Source organism: Copadichromis virginalis, linkage group LG23 (assembly GCF_057382275.1).
Source record: "Copadichromis virginalis isolate Kocher_CV1m ecotype Utaka linkage group LG23, C_Virginalis_male_GT1.1, whole genome shotgun sequence".
NCBI classification, from domain to species: Eukaryota; Metazoa; Chordata; class Actinopteri; order Cichliformes; family Cichlidae; genus Copadichromis; species Copadichromis virginalis.
Genome location: NC_140639.1, coordinates 52,293,231 through 52,314,423, shown reverse-complemented (window position 1 = coordinate 52,314,423; position 21,193 = coordinate 52,293,231). Strand labels below are relative to the sequence as shown.

General features: G+C 47.4%; 2 long non-coding RNA genes across 3 annotated transcripts; one reads left to right on the top strand and one right to left on the bottom strand.

The window, feature by feature from the left end:
- Nucleotides 1–11,912: 11,912 nt before the first annotated feature.
- LOC146682246 (uncharacterized) lies at nucleotides 11,913–15,066 on the bottom strand. 2 transcript variants are annotated; one of them, XR_014918044.1, is made up of 4 exons: nucleotides 14,627–15,066; nucleotides 14,198–14,258; nucleotides 13,919–13,978; nucleotides 11,913–13,416 (listed from the first exon to the last, which is right to left on the bottom strand). It is a non-coding gene; the product is annotated as an uncharacterized LOC146682246 (long non-coding RNA). The 2 variants fall into 2 exon arrangements; XR_014918043.1 differs by having other exon boundaries at nucleotides 14,198–15,050.
- LOC146682245 (uncharacterized) lies at nucleotides 15,054–18,989 on the top strand. Its single transcript, XR_014918045.1, has 2 exons — nucleotides 15,054–15,246; nucleotides 18,813–18,989. It is a non-coding gene; the product is annotated as an uncharacterized LOC146682245 (long non-coding RNA).
- The last annotated feature ends 2,204 nt before the right edge of the window (nucleotides 18,990–21,193 follow it).

The following is a 21,193-nucleotide window of genomic DNA, read 5'->3' as shown; positions in this document are numbered from 1 at the left end:
TCCAGCCCACCTAACAGTATGAGGTAAACAGATCTACAAAGTGCTATGAATATATCTACAGTAGTGGAAGCTTAGCTCTCTGAACAGACTATAATAGTGAACAGTGTAGGCACTATAACAGAGACTATGTCCGTGTCCTAAACCAGCGGTCTCCAACCTTTTATGCGCCACGGACCGGTTTAGGTTTGGCACTATTTTCATGGAACGGCCTTTAAGGTGCAGCGGATAAACACAACAAAATCAAACTGTCATGATTCGTTGTGTGGCAGGCAGGAGAAGGACCCAAGATGCAGACTCACAGACACGGGGATAAACTTAAAGATCACAGTTTTAATGCTGGCTTAAAGGTGAAACACAAAACAGTACTGAACTAAACTGGAAAAACTAAACATGAGATGTACCAGGAACCACGGGGAGAATAACACACAACATGAGGGAGAACGCGACGCCGAACAGAGGGAGACGCAGACAGAAATACACAGAGGGTTAACGAGGAAAGTGGGAACACACGGGGAACACAGCTGACACAGATAACCATAACGAGACAGGGCGGGGTGAACATAACACTGACGGGAGACGGGCAGAGTCAAACAGGAAGTACACAGAGGTTCAGACAGGAGGAGAGAGAGCACGGGGAGAACACAGACATAACAGGCTGGGGAAAACATGGAATAAAACACGAAAGGGGACAAGGGCTCATGAATACATAGAGGGGCACACAGGGGGTGAGAGTCACAAAGGGAAAGCACACAGGGAACAACATAACAGGGCAACTCCGGAAACAGAACCTAAACAGGGAACTGAATACAAAAATACAAGAGAACTAAGAATACTGGGCCAACCCGGCCCAGGACCATGACATCACCCCCCCCCCACAAGGGCTGGCTCCAGACAGCCCAAACACAGGAAAACAAAAACCAAACAGAAAACGACCCAGGGCGGGTGGCGGGGGCCCAGGACGGAGGGCCCGGAACAAAAAACAAAAACGAACAACAGAAAACACAGGAGCACAAGACCATAGTTCAAATAAAGTTCAGGGGGCCGACCCAGAGCCCACCGGCACAAAAGTTCACGGGTCACACGGTCGGGGGGCCGACCGGGCGGGTGGCCGACCGGGCGGGTGGCACAGGTGACAGAGCTGGTCCGGAGGCCGGCCGCGCGGAGGGCAACGGCGGCAACGAAGGAGACGACGGAGCAGTTCAGGGGGCCGGCTGCGCGGAAGGCAGCGGCGGCGGCGAAGGAGACGACTAAGCAGTTCAGGAGGCCGGCCGCGCGGAAGGCAGCGGCGGCGGCGAAGGAGATGGAGCAGTTCAGGAGGCCGGCCGCGCGGAAGGCAGCGGCGGCTCTCCAGTGTCAGGCGTACTGGCCGAGGCCCGGTGGGCACAGGACCAGTCGAGGCGGGACCGGTCGAGGCGGGAGACTCTGAGGCTGGGCCAGACGAGGACGAAGTCTCTGAGGCTGGGCCAGACGAGGACGAAGACTCTGAGGCTGAGGCTGGACCAGGCGGAGCTGCAGAGGCTGATGGAGGTTGAACGGGCCCCTCGGACCCTCCAGTGGAGACAGGAGGCTGAACGGGCCCCTCGGACCCTCCAGCGGAGACAGGGGGCTGAACGGGCCCCTCGGGCCCTCCAGCTGACGTGACGCGAAGCGGTGGCGTCGCCGCAGGGTGCCGGATAGGCACACCTGGGAGTCCAACAGCAGACGCAGGACAAACTGTTATGAAGGCCCCTGGCTGGACTAGGAGCTGAGGAAACACAGGCTGCTGAGGCACAAACCCAGAGAGAGAGAGAGCAGGTAAAAAACAGTCTATAGGGCTTAACATCTTAACACAAGAAACCATGAAGTGGACAGTGGTAGGGACCACCAGTTCTGAGCCAGCAATCATTAGGTTCCCAAAGTCTGCATCAGTCCAAAGTGGCTCAGAGGTTACTAGCCCAGTCTGTGTAGTCCTAGGAGAGGTCAACATAAGCTGGTTGGACTCAACCGGTGGTAGTGTGCGGCTCAGAGGAGCTGGTTCGACCATACGGAAAACAAGAACCACCACTCGATCCACAAAAACAAAGCTTAGATCATCAGGAGCTGACTCCTGGAAAAACAGTAAATACACAGATATGGACCTAACTAATGGCACCGTGGTAGCATGACTGTGGTGTGTTGGATGGATGTGTTTGTTGGAACCCGTACCCGCAGTGATCTGTGGTTTCAGAGTGTTAACCCTATTGAGTGGAGAGACAGATATAGGTGAAACAGTACGTGAACCATTAACTGAAGCAGGTGACACTTCAGGCTGAGAGAGGGTGGTTACGACATTGTTCGGGGCCAAAACCCTATCTAGTGACGAGTTCATAGAGGCAGGAGAAAATGGTGTCACATAAATCCTGACCCCAGCTTCCATCTCCTGAGTGGTGGTTATGGTGCTGGAGCAAAACAGTTCAGAACCACCTGGTTTGTTATCTATGGGGAGACAGGAGACGTGTTGCGACATTACAGTGTCCTGGTCACCATGATCTGCTGTTATGTGTTCATCTTGGTAACATGCTAGGGGTTCATGACCAGTGTTCACAGTCTCTGGTTCGTGAAAAGCAAGTGTAGCTGGGCACACCGGAGCACTAGCTATGCTTTCGTTGCCTTCATTCAGTGACTGATGGAGGAGCAGGGCCAGCTCAGGAGGGAAGAGAGAAACCACAGGCAACTCAGATTTAGTTGGAACTGCAGACACGGAAAGAGACACCAAAGGAAACACCTCCCTACTGCTATTAAAACCAAAGGCGGTGGGAAACCTTGTCAGTCTGTGAATCGAGTCTGTGGTCCCTGCCGGGTTGAGTGAAGCGGGAGCGGAACTGTCTCTGGCCTGCGGCTCGGTGAACGGCTCATTGCTAGCCACCTCACCGGCTAAGTCCGTAGCCTCCTCACATGCCTTCCGCTCAGAGGTAACTTGGAGCGACTGGACAGTTTCACTCACCTCCGAGCGTCGGGCGATGCGGTGGCGACGCGAACGTCGTTTTCTTTTGGCCGTGGGCCCCGTAGACGTGGGAGATGGAGGCTCCTGAGGCGTCGCAGCGGCTGAGGAGGCGGTAGTAAGCGGAGTGGCAGGCGGGAGTCCCAGGCAACTCCGGGTGCCCCCGAGGGCTAGCCGTGTCCTGCGGAAAACCTCATCGTAGGGGGGAGCGAGCCATGGCTCCTCTCGTAGCTCTTCCTCCAGTTGCGCGCATACGGCGCGCTGCCGCTCCTCGAGGTCGGAATCCACGCCCCCCACAGCCACCTCGTGTTGCTCAGTGGAGGGCAAAACGGGCCGTGGCGGTGCGCGACAGCGGCGGGAACGCCGTTTCCTCTTAGGGGCGGCCGTGGGCTCAGCCTGGCCTTCCGTGGCGACCGGCTCCTCGCCCTCAGACCACATCCGTGCCAGGCAGGAAGCAGGAGACGAGTAGCCCGATCGCGGCGGCGAGGGTGGGTGGTCGATCTGTGGTGGGACAGCTGACGAGAGCTCCTCCTCGGTGATAAGCCAGGGCTTCCAACGGAGCTCGTCCTCCCGATACGCCCGTAACACCTGCTGCCGCTCCTCTTCACCGAAGTCGCTGGCCTCTGGCATCTCCGTGCGCCACGTAGTGTAGACAGGCGGTGGTGAAGATGTAGAAGCCGAAGAGAAGCGAACAGGCGGCGTAACGGTGGTGAGCCCCATGGTCCCGATCCTGACCGTTTCCGGTTCTTTCTGGGACAGCTGCCCCGGGCGGATGCCCACGGCGGACACAAGAAAGTCCCGGATGTGGGGGCGCAGCGCGCCGAATAGCCACGGGAGCCCGGACACCATCCGCTGAAGACGGACGGCTACGGTCTCCCGGTATTCGCCTCTAGGCAGCGTCGCCCATTCCTCACAGTGGTATTCCACCATGTAGACCAAGTCGTCCTGGAGGTCCGCGGAGGGGTTGTGAGCTGCTGGGTCCAGTTCGGGGTCGCGTTCTTCTGTCATGATTCGTTGTGTGGCAGGCAGGAGAAGGACCCAAGATGCAGACTCACAGATAAACTTAAAGATCACAGTTTTAATGCTGGCTTAAAGGTGAAACACAAAACAGTACTGAACTAAACTGGAAATCTAAACATGAGATGTACCAGGAACCACGGGGAGAATAACACACAACATGAGGGAGAACGCGACGCCGAACAGAGGGAGACGCAGACAGAAATACACAGAGGGTTAACGAGGAAAGTGGGAACACACGGGGAACACAGCTGACACAGATAACCATAACGAGACAGGGCGGGGTGAACATAACACTGACGGGAGACGGGCAGAGTCAAACAGGAAGTACACAGAGGTTCAGACAGGAGGAGAGAGAGCACGGGGAGAACACAGACATAACAGGCTGGGGAAAACATGGAATAAAACACGAAAGGGGACAAGGGCTCATGAATACATAGAGGGGCACACAGGGGGTGAGAGTCACAAAGGGAAAGCACACAGGGAACAACATAACAGGGCAACTCCGGAAACAGAACCTAAACAGGGAACTGAATACAAAAATACAAGAGAACTAAGAATACTGGGCCAACCCGGCCCAGGACCATGACACAAACCAGTACCGGCACCAAAAAAAAGAAGATTTATTCATAACACACGGGAAAAGACCCAGGGAAACCGAGTTAACGATAAAAATGATAACAATAAAAACTGATAAAAAACCCGAAAACCATAAATTTCACACCTGAGCCTCAACTCTCGCGGCCCAGTACCAAACGACTCACGGGCCGGTACTGGTACCGGCCCGTGGCCCGGGCGTTGGGGACCGCCTTCCTAAACTATAGCCGTACCCAATTTGAGCATATGGTGAATGTTGAGAATGAATGACAGTCATGATCATGGTCATTGGGAGGGATGGTGGGAGGAGGAGTGTCCAAGGATCAAGTGATTCTTCTTCAGAGTCCCCAAGAAAAAAAAGGGCTCTGATGGGCCTTCTTGACCAGGCTGCAGGTGGTAGTTGACCAGGGCAGATTCTCAGAGATGTGGGTCCCCAAGAACTTGAAGCCGGAGACCCGTTCAACTGCTCTGCCATTTATGTAGATGGGGACATGGGTTACTGTCTTCTCCCTCTTGAAGTCCACAATGAGCTCTTTGGTTATGCTGATATTCAGGAGCAGGTTATTGTCAGCACCACATAGCTAGGTGCTTTACCTCTTCCCTGTAGTAAATGTATCTACTCATGTGTTTCTTTACATCGTTTAAGCAAAATAAATGAATATGAAACATAAATTGATACTTTTACATGCAGGTAGGTTACTGCGACTCTTTGTGTTCCTGTCTGACTCCGTATACAGAAAGGCAAGACCTGCAACCACCAAATTACCTACAGCTGTTATACATGTATTAGACCACCTGTCATTTAAACAAGAAAACACCAATATTTTTATTATTTATTCAAAGTGCACACATTTGTTGTACATTTGACAATTAACTTGTACTATAATACATTGTACAGAGGGGGTTGTTAATCAGTGTCAACTGCTTTAGTGTTAATGACAGTAGATGCACTAAAGGGGCAACAATTCCCTAAAATAGGAATGGTTTTACAGGTGGAGGCCCGTCACATTTTCTCATCTTTTCTGGGTTTTTTTTTTACTGGATTTCCATTTGGCTAAGGCCACCATCACTACTGGTAACATGAGGTGAGACTTGGACCCTAATGAGGTTGCATAAGTAGTCCAGTTACTCCAAAATAGCACATCAATACGCAACTTTGGCAGGTATGCTGTGTCTCCCAGCACAGTCTTAAGAGCATAGAGGAGAATCCTGGGGACAGGCAGTGACTCTATCAGAGCTGGAAAGAGCCTTAGGAGGTCGTTCACCCACCAGCAGGACCAGGATCTCCTCCTTTTTGCAAGGAAGAACAGGATGCCAGGACTGCCACAACCCTACAAAATTACCCTCAGCAGGCCACTGGTGTGAACGTCTCTGACCAAACAAACAGGAACAGACTTCATGAGGGCCCGACATACTCCAGCCTGGCACCATGGACCCAGACTGGTATTAGCCGTAGAATACCGGAATTGGCAGGTCCATCACTGGCACCCTGTGCTTTTACAGATGAGAGCAGCTCCACCCTGAGCACACATGACAGACATGAAAGGGTCTGGAGAATCTGTGGAGAGTGTTATGTCACTGTCACGGGGTGGAAAGGGACAAGTTATCTAAGTTTTTTTACTGTGCATGTTTTTGTTGTGTTTTATCTTTTTAATGTTTTAATATTGTACATTGGGTTATTTTTATGAGTTTTACTGCATGTTTTAATGGTATTTATTTGTTGACTTGTCCTGGAAAGACTCCGCCCCTACCTGATAATAAACTGATCACACCTGCGAGAGATCCCAGAGAGGCCAATAAGAGGGCCTGGCAGACCACAGGAAGCAGTTCGACCGAGAGGCAAGAGAGGACCGAAGCATGAAGGCACCCATGAGTGTCACGGGAACCCACGAGAGCCTGAAGTGACACGGAGGCTTAGGAGATGAGGCCTGAGAGGCCTGACGTGAGGCTTCAGGGTGAAGTCACAGAGGCGTGACACATGGCGTGGGACATGAGGCCTGACATGAGGTTTGAGAGCAACACGAAAAGAGTGACACATAAGACGGGTTGGTGCTTGGCGTTCCAGGGCACGATACAGCACCAGCGACTAGGGACGCGGAGCGAACAGTCGGACGGCAGTAGCAACAAGAGCCCAGCTTGTGCACTGCGGGAGAGCAGAGGCGGCGAGACAGCTGGTGCCGATTTGCAGTTTTAAAGAAGCGGCGGGCGGAGTCGAGAGCTCTGCCCACCCGGGGTAAGTCTTCGACTTATCCCCTTTTATTGAATGAAAACTGCCGAAAAGAATAGTGACTGCCGCTCCCTCCCTTTCTTCAGCGTACCGGGACGCGGAATGCGGGGAGGAAGGCGAGGACTCCGCTGGGTTTCCCTTTTATATCACTTCGCTGGATTTCTTAGTTCTTTGTGACTTTTATACCGTGGCGGATGCCACTGGACTTTTAATGTTGTGTTTTATTGATTTTTATTGTGTTACCCCTTGGCCAGGGTTGTTTTAATTCATTTTACATTTTTAACTATTTAAATATAATAAATTATATTTTAATTATACAGTTTTTTAATCGTGTGCTTTCCCTTGGCGGCTCCACTGCTCTGTCCGTTTGGAGGAAGGTTTCCTCCCTTTAGAAAAAACACTGTGGAAATAGAATCACCTTCCCTCCGTTACATCACCGGTTACATCATTCTACAGTATATACAACGGTGTGAAGACCCCATACCTCACTCTGCCCGCTCATATGTGGTGTTGATGCATGCTGTCCTAAAGTGGTACCAACGAGCCTCTGCCAGATAACAGCTGGTGTCAGCATGGCCCCTCCTAAGAATCCTCAATATCTGCATGTATTTAAAATTGAGAGGTGGGCACCAGCACCTGAGGTGAGGCTGAATAAACAGCCTGTCCTCTGGTCGCAGTTTAGCGTGCCCACCCCCAAGGCCCTATGTGTGTGTGTCATGAGAGTGTAAGTAATGTGAGTGCCTAAGGTGTGGAATAAAACTGAGACAGGTGGCCAAGAGGGGACAGAGGAGGAATGCCTCCCCTGAACCGCAGTGACACACCTGTACCCCGTAACACGTTATTAAGTAACGCGTTACAGTAACTACGTTATTATTGTGGTAACGAGCACGGTAACTAGTTATTATGCCAAAACCAGGAACGCGTTACTCGTTACTGGGATTTAGATAGGCTCGTTACTCGTTACTTCGTGTGGTGGCATCGCGGAGCTTCCACAGATTCAGTAACATTAGCAAGTGGTGGAAGCCAGCAGGTGGATGAACGAAAAGGGAGGCAGGAGGAGAGACCCGAGGCGGCCGCCGGTCCGAGTGTGAACTGAACTTCAGGTAAGAAGTTATGACCTGCAGTCTCTCTGGGTCAGATATGAACCAAGTTTAGGTGGAGTTTATTTTCGTTGTGCTGACTTTTTCGTACTGCGTGCTAGCTAGCATGACGGAGTTTCTATACAGCTGGGTGTGTATGTGTTAGTCCCCATAGGGAAATAGTTCCTCTGCATTTAACCCATTCACCCAGTGAAGCAGTGGGCAGCCACCAATGCAGCGCCCGGGGAGCAGTGTGTAGGGACGGTACCTTGCTCAGGGGTACTTGTACAGAGTGAGAGGCTCCTTGAACCAAAACAGCTACCACAGCATTCATGCAGCACCGTGCAGGACCCTCTGGTATGAGGCTAGTTGGTCAGGGGTTCATCCTACAGCACGATGACCCAAAACATCAGTCCAAGCTGTGCCAGAACTACCTCAGGAAAAAGAACAAGATGGTGAACTTGAAAACATGGAGTCCAGCACAGCCTCCAGACTGAAACCCCATCGAGCTGGTTTCAACTGGACAGAAGAGCAAAGCAACCTACAAGGTCCACATTTATGGGAACTTCTGCAACAGATATGGGACAATATTTGATTTCTATTGTAGAAAGAAGCCACGGCTGTGTTCAGCTGTTATATCTGTCAAAGGGGGCTCCTGATGAGTCAAAGGTTAGAATACATTCTGGTCTATAAACGGATTCCATGAATTCTGCTTTCTTATTTGTACTATGCTTTCCTTTCAGAGTTCAATGAGACATTAAACTGAATAATTTTCAATAAAAACTGGAAAAATTGAGGTGTTCTAAAACTTTTGATTGGTATATGTAAAATTACCCTCTGGCCCCTGCAGGCAGTCTTTAACCTTCAAGCGGAGGTCCTCTACCAGAGGTGTGGGAGTTTGAGCTTCCTGCGCAGTATCTTAGCTGTTCCTGCGACTGCGCTCTTCTGGACAGAGATATCTGATGTTCTTCTATCTCCTCCTTTGGCCAGGTTATTATCCCTGCATGGGATCTGATCGCAGGCAGGGCATAGGTGTTAACTGCCTGGATCTTGTTCTTCCCATTCAGCTGAGTTGTCCAGACTTGCCTGACTGCCTGGAGCTATTTAGTGGCTGCAGCTTTCCTGGCCACCTCTTCATTATTCCTATTTGCCTGTGGGTGAGATGGCCCTGTTCAGTGAGCCTTTGTGCTCTATGGATGTGGGAAGATCAACCAGGATAGAATTATTTTTCATTACAAGATTAAAGTTAGCCAACAACTTTGTTTTGAACCTTACGTCTAAGAGGAGCCAAACAGTGCCGGCCAAAGCTCTGTCACAGCACGACTAACTGAAGAGGGGGAGCTATGAGTCAAGTCTGATCCCTCCAAATAATCACTATCCTATTTACCAGTACGACACCTGTACAGCCCACAAGAAACTCAGCCTACAAAAACTCTGATCACTGCATCTACACTATGTGGACATGGAAACCCTGCAGCTGCTGGCACACAGATGTCAGTGCCACAGTAGGTTTGGAGCTCTGCAGTTGGCAACATTTACGCACTGTGCACCTTAACACGTGCACAAATCAGTGACCTAATTCTGTAACGTTACTTGGTCTGCCACTGTGTAAATGGACTGATTCTTATATAGCACTTTTCTACTCTCCTGGAGTACTTCAAAGCGCTCTATACAACGTGACTCATTCACACATGCACTTCTTCTCAAGTGCAAACTAATAAACACAGTCTGATAGATGCATCGAAGGGCAACTTGGGGTTACCACCTGAGCCACAGCCACCCCCCAACTCAGGCTGTCTGAGTTTCTTTGATTCTTTAACTCTCCCAATATGCAGTGAAACCATTTACTGTTGATCGTGGGATATTTAGGTGTGCAAATTCATAACCTGACTAGTTGCAATAATGGCATCTCATTACACTCCCGCATTCAAACATTTGGGAAATACTGACCCATTCAAACGAATGTCCGTAAAGGGAGGAGGCGTGGCTAAGTGCCTGATTTTATACAACTGTGGCATTAGGACTGAAAACATCTGAATTCAAAGACTAAGATCTCTGACCCATGTGGCATACCTTGCCATTGTGCAAAAAGCTAGTAAAATAACATTCACTTAATATTCTGAGGATTCACTAAGTTAAACAACCTCCACACATTTAACTTGTTTGTGTTTTAAAGTATCTTGAATTTTATCTAACACGAGGAATAGTAACGTTTCTGCAGAAAGTGTGCGTGCGGATAGTTTTGTTCACTGTTGCCTGTGCACATGTACATCTCTTTCTTGAAGCAGTGCTTTGTGGCCAGGTGGACCATCTTGTAGCTTGCAGTGAAGATAATAAACCATCAGCACTTGACTACAACACTATTGATCTGCCTCAAAACCCAGCTATTAAGCATCGTCATGAACAGTCAATTCACATCCCTGCAGGTTTCTGCAGCCCCCACTGTGCAAAGCTCTTAAAAACACTCCCCTCTTGTCTGTGCTATCTGATGCATTAAAGAATTTTTATTCTCTTCAAAGACTGTTTCATTGTCAGCCTCCTACACAGCGCACCATCCTCCTGCAGGCTGTCTACTAAACACCTAAGGAACTGAGAGGCATCAAATGCATGCTGATACGATCCAGTTATGGCAAAGCCCTTTGAACTAATACTGCGTCACTGGCATTAGGACATAAAGTACCACAATATATAATACAGAGTATGAACATGAATAGAAAGCATATTGGCAAGGTCCAAACAAATGAACATCTTTAACTAAATGAATGCAAAGCTGAAGCAGGACATGGCTCTGCAACCTTCAGTTCATCTTTGAATGCTTATAACAAACTAATAATTTCACATAGAAGAAATCTGATTATCCAAAAGATAATAATAGATCTCTGCATCTAATGTGATGTATAAACTGTTTTTACAAAGCACCGCTCAGATGGTTGGTGTTAGGTATTTTAGTACCATGGTAGCATTTACTGGATATTGTTTTATAGTGACATTATACAGGAAAACTCTGTCATTCAATAAGGCCCCTTTGTTTTAGTTATTTTTCTCTTTGACCCAAGAATTGATGTGTGAGAATCACAGGCTGGTACAAGGTTGAAATACCACAGAGATCACTCCCTCAGCTACATTAGTTTCTTAATCTTTTAGATGCCTGTTGAGGCCAAATGGTTTGTTTCAGAATTCACTAATGTAAGAACTCTTCGTTTTGTGCCTTGAAAATATGTCGCTGAGATAATCACAATTGTAGCTGAACTAATAAACTATACAAAGGGTGCTTCTTCACCCAAGGGCAGGAAGACGCTGCCTTATCTTGGTCTGTACTGGTTTAAACTGAGAATCTGCTGTCTCATGAATTTGTCCCTCTATATAAACTGTTGTACTTGAGAATAAAGTTGAGTCGATTTGGGAAGACAACCTGAAGCAGTCTCTGTTTTCTTGTTCTCCCAAGCTGCTCCCGAGCTGCTCGTACTAACACGCTGAATGGCATGCTTGAATATTACTTGAGAATATATTTGACTGTGTTACAGACTAAGGGACATTCTCTGCTGATAGACGTCCACGCCTCGGAGGAAGTCGATCCACGGATTAGGCCCTGGAAACAGTTTCCTTCAGTTGGTAAATGTTTTTCTGTTCAAGCATCTGACTTGTAATAGGTCTGGAAAGAAAACTACATATGCAAAAAAATGTAAGCACAATACTACCCTAATTATTTATCATAACACATGATCACATGGCTTTGGGGGCTCGAGGCAAAGCTCTCCATTTACCTGACTACTTCTTGTTCCGGACCTCACCTCATGCCACTGTCACCAGGCAGAGATCAGGAGAGTTTGTAAGACTCACACTGATCCACAGTGTCCCTTTGTTGACACTACTCGCTGGCTATTTGAATACCAGTTAAACAATCCATGTTGAACGGTGCAGAGAATTCATCTGTTTGATGGCAGAGACCTCAGGATGGACCAAAGACACAGAGGGCTGTGACAGAAAATGTGAAATACATCATTTACACCTTCATTTCATAAAAGACGCCGAGCATAGAAAATTTTACTTTAAATACTCCCAATTTCATTTGGAATTTTATAGCCGTACAAAGTCAACAAGAATATCAGATATGATACCAAGCAAGCTTTAAGCAAACCAAGGAAGAAGCAAAATTAAAAAGAAAAATCATCATGAAACATGAAAACAACAAGAATACAATGAAAAAGAAGCTCCCAAACTGAATGTCTGAAAGAGGAACGCATGAGAACAAATACAAAGACGTGAATAGGATACAGGGATGCTCTGCCAGCCTCCCTTGGGTTTTTTATTAGCTGGCTTGGTCCAGAGATTGTGTCAGGGTTTAGAGAAATCTAGTATTTCCCCAGTTAAATGTGATTCATTACAACATGAAAGAGTCACACAAGCAGAATGTGGTGTCAGAAAAATAACACAATCAGCATAATATGGGCGATTATCCAGATTTTGGCTCTAGTGTCTAAACACACCATTTTACAGAGAAGCTAGTGAGCGATGAAGAATTTCAGCAGCAGCTGTAACCATGTGAAACACTGCATATCGGCAGAAGGCTCACGTGTGTTTCATTTACGAATAAATTCTTTACAAATCCTACCATGTGGATTCATGGATTTTTCTTTCACATTCTCTCTCTCACAGTTGAAGTGTACCTCTGGTGCAAATTACTGACCTCTGTCATCATTTTAAGTTTAACTTGCACAATCGGTGGCTGACTAAATACTTTTTTGCCCCACTGTATGTTTGCTGGGAGCAGTTCTGGTTGTACAGTCTGACAGCTGCAGGGAGGAAGGACCTGCAGAAACGCTCCTTCATGCATCGAGGATGCAGCAGTCTGTCACTGAAGCAGCTCTGCAGTTCAGCAGCATTTACATGCATGGGGTGGGAGACTCTGTCCATCAGAGATGTTATTTTGGCCACAGTCCTTCTGTCTCCCACCACCTGCACTGGGTCCAGGGTGCATCCCAGAACAGAGCTGGCCTTCCTGATGAGTTTATCCAACCTCTTCATCTCAGCTGCTGATAAACTGCTGCTCCAACATACCACACTGTAAAAAATGACAGATGCCACCACAGAGTCATAGAAGGTCTTTAAAAGCGCTCCCTGGACTCCAAATGACCTCAGCCGCCTCAGCAGGTGGAGTCTGCTCTGACCCTTCCTGTAAAGAGCATCAGTGTTGTGGCTCCAGTCCAGTTTATTATTCAGGTGAACACCCAGGTACCTATAAGAGTCCACTATCTCAATGTCCACTCCCTGGATGTTCACCGCTGTCAGTGTGGTGGGTCTGCGTCTCCGGAAGTCCACCACCAACTCCTTGGTTTTCCCGGCGTTTATCAGCAGGTGGTTCTGCTGACACCAGTCTACAAAGTCCAGAGTCCACCGTCTGTACTCGGAGTCGTCCTCACCTGTGATGAGGCGACTATGGCAGAGTCGTCAGAGAACTTCTGTAGGTGGCAGCGTGGGGAGTTGATGGAGAAGTCTGCAGTGTAGAGGGTGAAGAGGAACGGTGCCAGCACAGTTCCCTGTGGGGAGGGAGAGGTGATGAGCTGTATGCCTCCTTGGTGTTGGCATACAATAAGTCCAATGTTTTATTGTCTCTGGTGTAGCAGGTAACATACTGGGTGAAGGTGGGGAGAGTGGAGGACAGGGAGATGTGATTAAATTATGTGTATAATGATGTTCTCATTTGGGCTGCAGGTACCTGTGATAACATTACACATCAACTATTTTTTTGATCAATGCATAACCAATATATATCAAAAAATAAACTGTTTTTTCACACATTTTCTGTATATGAATTTTACTTAAATCTTTAGTTTAAGAGGATGACGTGAATACATGAGAAAGAGATGGCATGTCATGAGAAATGTACCACTACACACCAAAGACAAGAAGGCAATCACTTAAACATCAACCAACATGCTCTGGTTGGACATATATGTATGCATTTGCATGTATGTATTTCTCTTTGTCAGTTTAACAGTTTCTGTTGTGCCCGTCACTGCTCCCTGTCTGTTTTCTTACCTGCTTCTTCCTGACCTTGTACTTTCTCCTCACGTTCCCTCTTTCCTCGCTCCCTTTGGACTGACAATCATACACAAATAGATTGTATGCAATGAGATGAAAAATGACATTAATATGAAAAAAATTCTGTTAAGATCACTAACAAAAAGTCCTCTCAGTGTACTTTCAACCAAAAGGCAAATAACCAAACCACATGAACATCTAATAAAAGATATAAACATTGATACACTGATCCAACATTATTCTTGATTGACGGATCATTTGATCTTACACTTTTACCTGATGTGGCTCCTTTTTTTGAAAAAACGTCCTTATATCCATTATGAACCTGGCTGTCTCTCTGTACACAAACACACACGCACACAACAGTTATAAGGTTAATGGGCATTCAGTCAGTTAGCATCCATTTCAAACAGGACAGTGGTAACAACAGCAGGCTGCGGACAATCTAAAGTTTTAGATTTTAAATAGGCTGTATACATTTCAATGGGAGCAACAGGACGGGTCAAATGTCGCTGAATTTACTACAGAGTAGGACGGATTGTAGGGCAGCAAACATCGTCGGAAAACACGTTTTCAACACTGCAGGTTACCTGGTGTAATGCTTTTCAGCTAAAAAGAAACATGGTCTGACTCCTACCTAACTGTAGAAAGAGTAACTGAAGGTTAAATGCAGCTAACATGCCCTGTTTTAAGCCAGGCACTTACACCTCTGCACCGCTGCGTCTCAGCCACCATCGCTCTGGCAGCCAGAGCGCTAGAGTCAGAGTAGGGGAGAGCTGGAACAAACCATTTTGGGAGGGGGGGTTATCTATACTTTTGTTGTTAAAATATTACGCCTCAAACAAGTACAGTACTGTATGCTTTTTATATTTTTAGTAGTGTGTCACACAAACAGCAAATATTCTCAAAAAAGTAAGAAATCTTTGGGGGTGCTTTGATTAATTTCGCACAATTACACTGTGCTATCAAGTTGCTTGACCATTACACAACTTAAATTTAGTCCCAACTTATCACATATGATTAGGTGGTGTATTTGTGAATCAATACAAGTTTGTGACATGTTCTTTTAAACGACTCAACCTAATAAATTAACAAGACACTGTGCTACATGGAGAAATATAGAAACCAGGTAACCAGGTACTGCTCAACAGTAGCCGGGGGTGGAGCTTAGCAAATGCGTCAGATGCGTTCTGTTCAAATGAATGTTGTCATAGCATTTATGGAAAAAACACATTTTGAAAAATGCTGGCAGAGCTGGTACATGCACTTTGGATTACAGAGGAGAAAAAGAGAGGAGAGGAAAGAAAAAGAGATTATTTTTTAAGGTAAGGACCGCTCGACAAGTGACATTTGCTAAAGTGGAATTATTAAGGGGACATGCAGTGTCCACGTTTATGTTAAACTTTTCTAAACACAGTGTGGAGGGACCTGTACATGTGTTGGTCTTCTAATGCTGGGCAGACACTGTGCGATTTTTTCAGCTCCTGCTCAAACTGTACGGTTGACTCGCAGGGGTCATAGGTCACGATGCAGGGTCTCACACTATACCGCCCGATGCTCTGATGCGACCTGAGTGCTCACACTGTGCCTCCATAAAATGAAGGTTATAACAGACAATCTGTCGCTCGCTCTCTCTGTCTTTCACTCACACAGACACACCACCACCATCAACTTTGCTAAATTGCTAATGAAAAACATTGATCAGCTGTGATTGAGCAGCAGTGTAGATCCAACTATTTTCACGGTTGTTGTGGTCGTGATCATTTTGTGAGGCCACATGGAAAAGGCTCGGATGAGCTTTCCAAAGTTCTACAAGTTGTTCCTCCATCGCTTGTGTCCAGATCACACGCTGCACTGCTGTGCTGCTCCGTCTTTTTCGCTGACATTTGTGTTTGCGCGTGCGCAGTGTGACAAACTGCGGTGACACCCTCACGACGGTCGCGAGGGTCGCTCACGACCAAGCGATTGATGATCGGGAGCTGGTCGTGAGGGGTTAATCGCGTCTCGTTACCCCACGTATACTATACGATGCATGACGCACGATGAAGGCCAAAATCGGGCCGATCGCCAAAACGGTCGCACGACTCAAAAATCGGCTCAAAATGGGCCAAAAATCGCACAGTGTGAGCCCAGCATAAGGCAGCGGTCCCCAAACCACGGACCGGTTTATGCCCGACAATATTTTCACGGACTGGCTGTTCTAAGGCAGGGGTCCCCAACCCCCGGGCCTCGGACCGGTAGCGGTCCGTGAGTCGTTTGGTACCGGCCGCGAGAGTTGAGGCTCAGGTGTGAAATGTCTGGTTTTCAGGGTTTTTATCGGTTTTAAGCGTTATTTTGTTATCGTTTTTATTGTTAACTCGGTTTTCCTGGGTCTTTTCACATGTGTTATGAATAAATCTTCTTTTTTTCGATACTGATACTAGTTTTATTTTGTTGTATTTATCTGAGACACTGGTCCGTGAAAATATTGTCGGGCATAAACCGGTCCGTGGTGCAAAAAAGGTTGGAGACCGCTGTTCAAAGGTACCTTCTTGCTGCATAAATGCTTTAAAGAGTAGAATTTGATATTCGCTGCATGCATGTACATGGGTGCTCACATTTTGTAATTTCTTTAGTGTGATATAACCAAGCAAGTACTATCTTACAGCCTGTTCTTAGACAAATCATGTTTGTGTTCATTTTCCTGCCTACCGCTAGACTCTGAGTAACTGCTAAAATCTAAGAGGAATGAAAATGTTTGTATCTTAGGATCTGTTATCTTTTGTTTGGCTACAGAAACTATGTGTGTGTGTGTGTGTGTGTGTGTGTGTGTGTGTGTGTGTGTGTGTGTGTGTGTGTGTGTGTGTGTGTGTGTGCTTCTCTTTCCTAAAAAAAAAGTGAGATTTGTGCCATAAATCAGGTCGATTATTTTAATTAGAATGTGTTTTGTTCAAATGAATGTTGTCATATTATTAATAGATTGAAACCTTTTGAAGAGTGCAGTAAGGACCGCTCAGCAGGTGACATTTGCTAAAGTGGAAATGTTAAGGGGACATGCAGTGTCCACGTTAATGTTGAACTTTTCTAAACTCAGTGTGGAGGGGACCGGAGTGTTTTTGTGGCGTGGGTGTGGTGTGATCCTGTGCGCGTGCAGGAGTAGCTCGGAGTGACATAATCTGGTGCGCGTGCGAGAGGTGGCCCGGATTGAGTGGTGGCTGGGTGTGGCCAACTCTCGTGCGCGTGTAGGAGGGGCTTGGAAGGGTGTAATCTTGTTGCGAGTGCAAGAGTTTGCCCAGTGTGACACTCTCTTGCGCACGTGCAGGAGTGTGAGGTTCAACGCTGGAACGTTGAGCCTCCTCCCCCCCACTTCCGGACCAGGTTATGGATCGTTCCTCAGTGGGTTTGTGAGAGGTGGCCCAGATTGAGTGGTGGCTGGTTGTGGCGTAATCTTGTGCATGTGCAAGAGGTGTGTAGGAGTAGCTCAGAGTGTGAGGTTCATCTGTAGAACGTTGAACCTCCTGAATCCCTCCTCCCGGACCAGGTTATGGACCTTTCCTAAGTGCATGTGTGAGAGGTGGCCCGGATTGAGTGGTGGCTGGGTGTGGCCCCCTCTCGCACACGTGCAGGAGGAGCTCGGAGTGGTGTAATCTGGTGCGCATGCGAGAGGTGGCACGGATTGAGTGGTGGCTGGGTGTGGCCAACTCTTGTGTGCGTGCAGGAGGAGGTTGGAGTGTTCAATGTTCCAGCGTTGAACCTCCTGAATACCCCCTCCCGACCAGGTTATGGACCTTTCCTCAGTGCACGTGCGAGAGATGCCCCAGATTGAGTGGTGGCTGGGTGTGGCCAACTCTCGTGTGCGTGCAGGAGGAGCTCCGAGTGGTGTAATCTGGTGCGTGTTTGAGAGGTGGACTGGATTGCGTGGTGGCGTGGGCGTTGCGCACTCTTGCAGGAAGGGCACAGAGTGGGTAATCTTGTGCAGGAGTAGCTCAGAGTGACATAATCTGGTGCGCGTGCGAGAGGTGGCCCGGATTGAGTGGTGGCTGGGTGTGGCCCCCTCTCGTGCGCGTGTAGGAGGGGCTTGGAAGGGTGTAATCTTGTTGCGAGTGCAAGAGTTTGTCCAGTGTGACACTCTCTTGCGCACGTGCAGGAGTGTGAGGTTCAACGCTGGAACGTTGAGCCTCCTCCCCCCCACTTCCGGACCAGGTTATGGATCGTTCCTCAGTGGGTTTGTGAGATGAGCCCAGATTGAGTGGTGGCTGGTTGTGGCGCCATCTTGCAGGACGAGCTCCGAGTGGCGTAATCTTGTGCATGTGCAAGAGGTGTGCAGGAGTAGCTCAGAGTGTGAGGTTCATCTGTAGAACGTTGAACCTCCTGAATCCCTCCTCCCAGACCAGGTTATGGACCTTTCCTAAGTGCATGTGTGAGAGGTGGCCCGGATTGAGTGGTGGCTGGGTGTGGCCCCCTCTCGCACACGTGCAGGAGGAGCTCGGAGTGGTGTAATCTGGTGCGCATGCGAGAGGTGGCACGGATTGAGTGGTGGCTGGGTGTGGCCAACTCTTGTGTGCGTGCAGGAGGAGGTTGGAGTGTTCAATGTTCCAGCGTTGAACCTCCTGAATACCCCCTCCCGACCAGGTTATGGACCTTTCCTCAGTGCACGTGCGAGAGATGCCCCAGATTGAGTGGTGGCTGGGTGTGGCCAACTCTCGTGTGCGTGCAGGAGGAGCTCCGAGTGGTGTAATCTGGTGCGTGTTTGAGAGGTGGACTGGATTGTGTGGTGGCGTGGGCGTTGCGCACTCTTGCAGGAAGGGCTCAGAGCGGGTAATCTTGTGCGCCCAGATTTTATGTGGGAGCAGCGCCCTTTCGCACATTAGCGAGAGGGCGCTGCTCCCACGCGTTTTTCCTGTCCCTGCAGGAGCAACAGGAACTGAAGGAGGAGCAGGAGCGGCTGGAGATGCGACAGGAGTAGCAGGACCTGCCGGACGAGCATGAGCAGCATTCTTCACCTGATGGAAGAGACAGGAGCAGCAGCCATCATTAATAAATGCAACATCATATCAAAATAATAAAATCAATCAGTGTCATTCATAAAGTTGAAGTTGTGTCACTTCAGTCTTCAGCACTTCCTCAAAACATGAAGAAATCCTTTCTCCTTACAAATATCTCTGCCTCACATGATTCTTTGATTAAAACTCATTGTTTAAGTTTATTGGTAAATATTGACACTGATACACACTGTGAATGTGTATGCCAGTGTTGGTGGTCATCTCAAGTTCACTGTACAGATAAATATATATATACACACGTATACATAAATATATGTAAATACGTATAAAGTATGCATTTTTAATGTGCCGTGCTCAGTTATGTTGCAGCGCTGACTCTACAATGTGGAAGGTCGTAAAAAATGAAGAAGAACCATTAAATCAGAAGATGTGTCCAAACTTTTGACTGGTAGTGTAAATAATTATATGATCAACAATGAGATGAGAGACTTTTTGTCATGGCTGGGGCAGCAGACGTGTGGTGGAGTTAAATGAGGACCCAAGATGCAGGAAACGGCTAGATGCAGGTGAGTGTTTGTTTACAAAGGGTGAAATATAAACAGAAACAAGGGTGGCGAGGACTGCACAAAGACACGAACCTAACCTGGGACAATCGGTGGCTGACTAAATACTTTTTTGCCCCACTGTATGTATATGTGTATTTCATGAGGGCATGTGTGTATTTCCAGGGTAATACTGTCATACTGTTTTTGTCCTCTTCATTGCTGAATGTTCACCTCCGTCTCTACACACACACTCGCTCTCCAGGTCAGAACCATGAAAGGCATCCGCAGACTGCAGCAGTTTGGAAGCGCTCCCATATACTGATAGCAGAATTAGGTCAGAGCGTGAATGTGGCAACAGGGAGATGCAGATGTATGTGCACACGAGTCAATACAGCAGTGCAGTAACACAAAAACAAAAAAGATGAAAGAGACTTGATCAAAACTCTTGGCCCTCGGGGTTTTCTGTTACACAGAAAGGCAAGATTCTAATAAACATGAAACAGCTTTCTTTTGATTCAGAAATAAAGCAAACCTTCACAATAGTTTGTTTTCTCTGAACATGCCAATGCTTCTTTGGATTTCATCCCGTTTCTATCTGCATGCAGTTGCTGACTTCAGAGATGACGGGAGACACATTCAGACTAGTTAGATGGATGCTGTGTGCTGGCATTTGGACCGGCTCTTCATGATTTCATTTGGCTGAAGATGCAAAGGTTGAAAGTGTTCATTCAGAGGCCCGGCTCTCTCAGTCTGCACACACAGACTTCAGTCTTTGCAGTCGAGTTTCTCTGCTTTTAATGGTTTTACGCGCCTTATACAATATAAATCAGAATACTTTATTAATCCCGAAGGAAATTAGGGACCTTGAGGCAACTGACATTGTGACTTTGTGCTATATAAATAAAACTGAATTAAACTTAGAGCTGACCTTTAGTAACTATGTGTGGCTTTTTAAGGGCAGGTATGTATGTGTCCGAGCAGTAATCGCTGCATAATTGTAGTATTTCTTCAAGATTTGAAGGTACAATATCAGGATGCAGCCCTTGTGAGCCAAAGTAGATCTTTGGATCTTTACTTTGGAATTCTAAGAATATAACATTCCAGTTTCTGGAGAAGTTCCTGAAGAACATCACAGAAAGCTGGTTTCGTTGGACAGACCTTGCCTCGGGAGGCTGGATTAAAATAGGAGGCTTGCAGCAGAGATGAGGAGCAGTCCAACACTGATGAACACAAAACAAAACAGTGTAGCCCAGTGGTGAGACACGGTTCAAGCAGGAGCCTGATGATTATTTGGCAGCCTTTTGTCTGGGATTATAGATTAATGAACTAAATACACAGCTTATCTGATCATCTGTATTAACATTAAATCAATGCCTTACAGCTTATACTCTGAAACTGATGCTTACTTGGTGTTTGCTGCCTGGAACCTTTAAAAAGTACCCAGGATGCTTGGGGACTCTTTCGGTCCGAACACGCTTTAGAGGAAACACAGGTGGGTCACCACAGGCCTCCTGCTCGAACATTTCTGATTATCCAAAATGAAACTTTGTCAAAGCTTCAAAATATTGCTCTGAAATTTTAGCTTTATAAATCAAATATTTAAAACTGGTCCCCTGACCCAGTTCTAGGCCTTTGCTTCACACACTGAAGTCAAATTCAAATTCAAATGTTATTTGTCACGTTCACAGTCATACACAGTACGATATGTAGTGAAATGCTTGGACAACTGCTCGTGACCTAAAGAA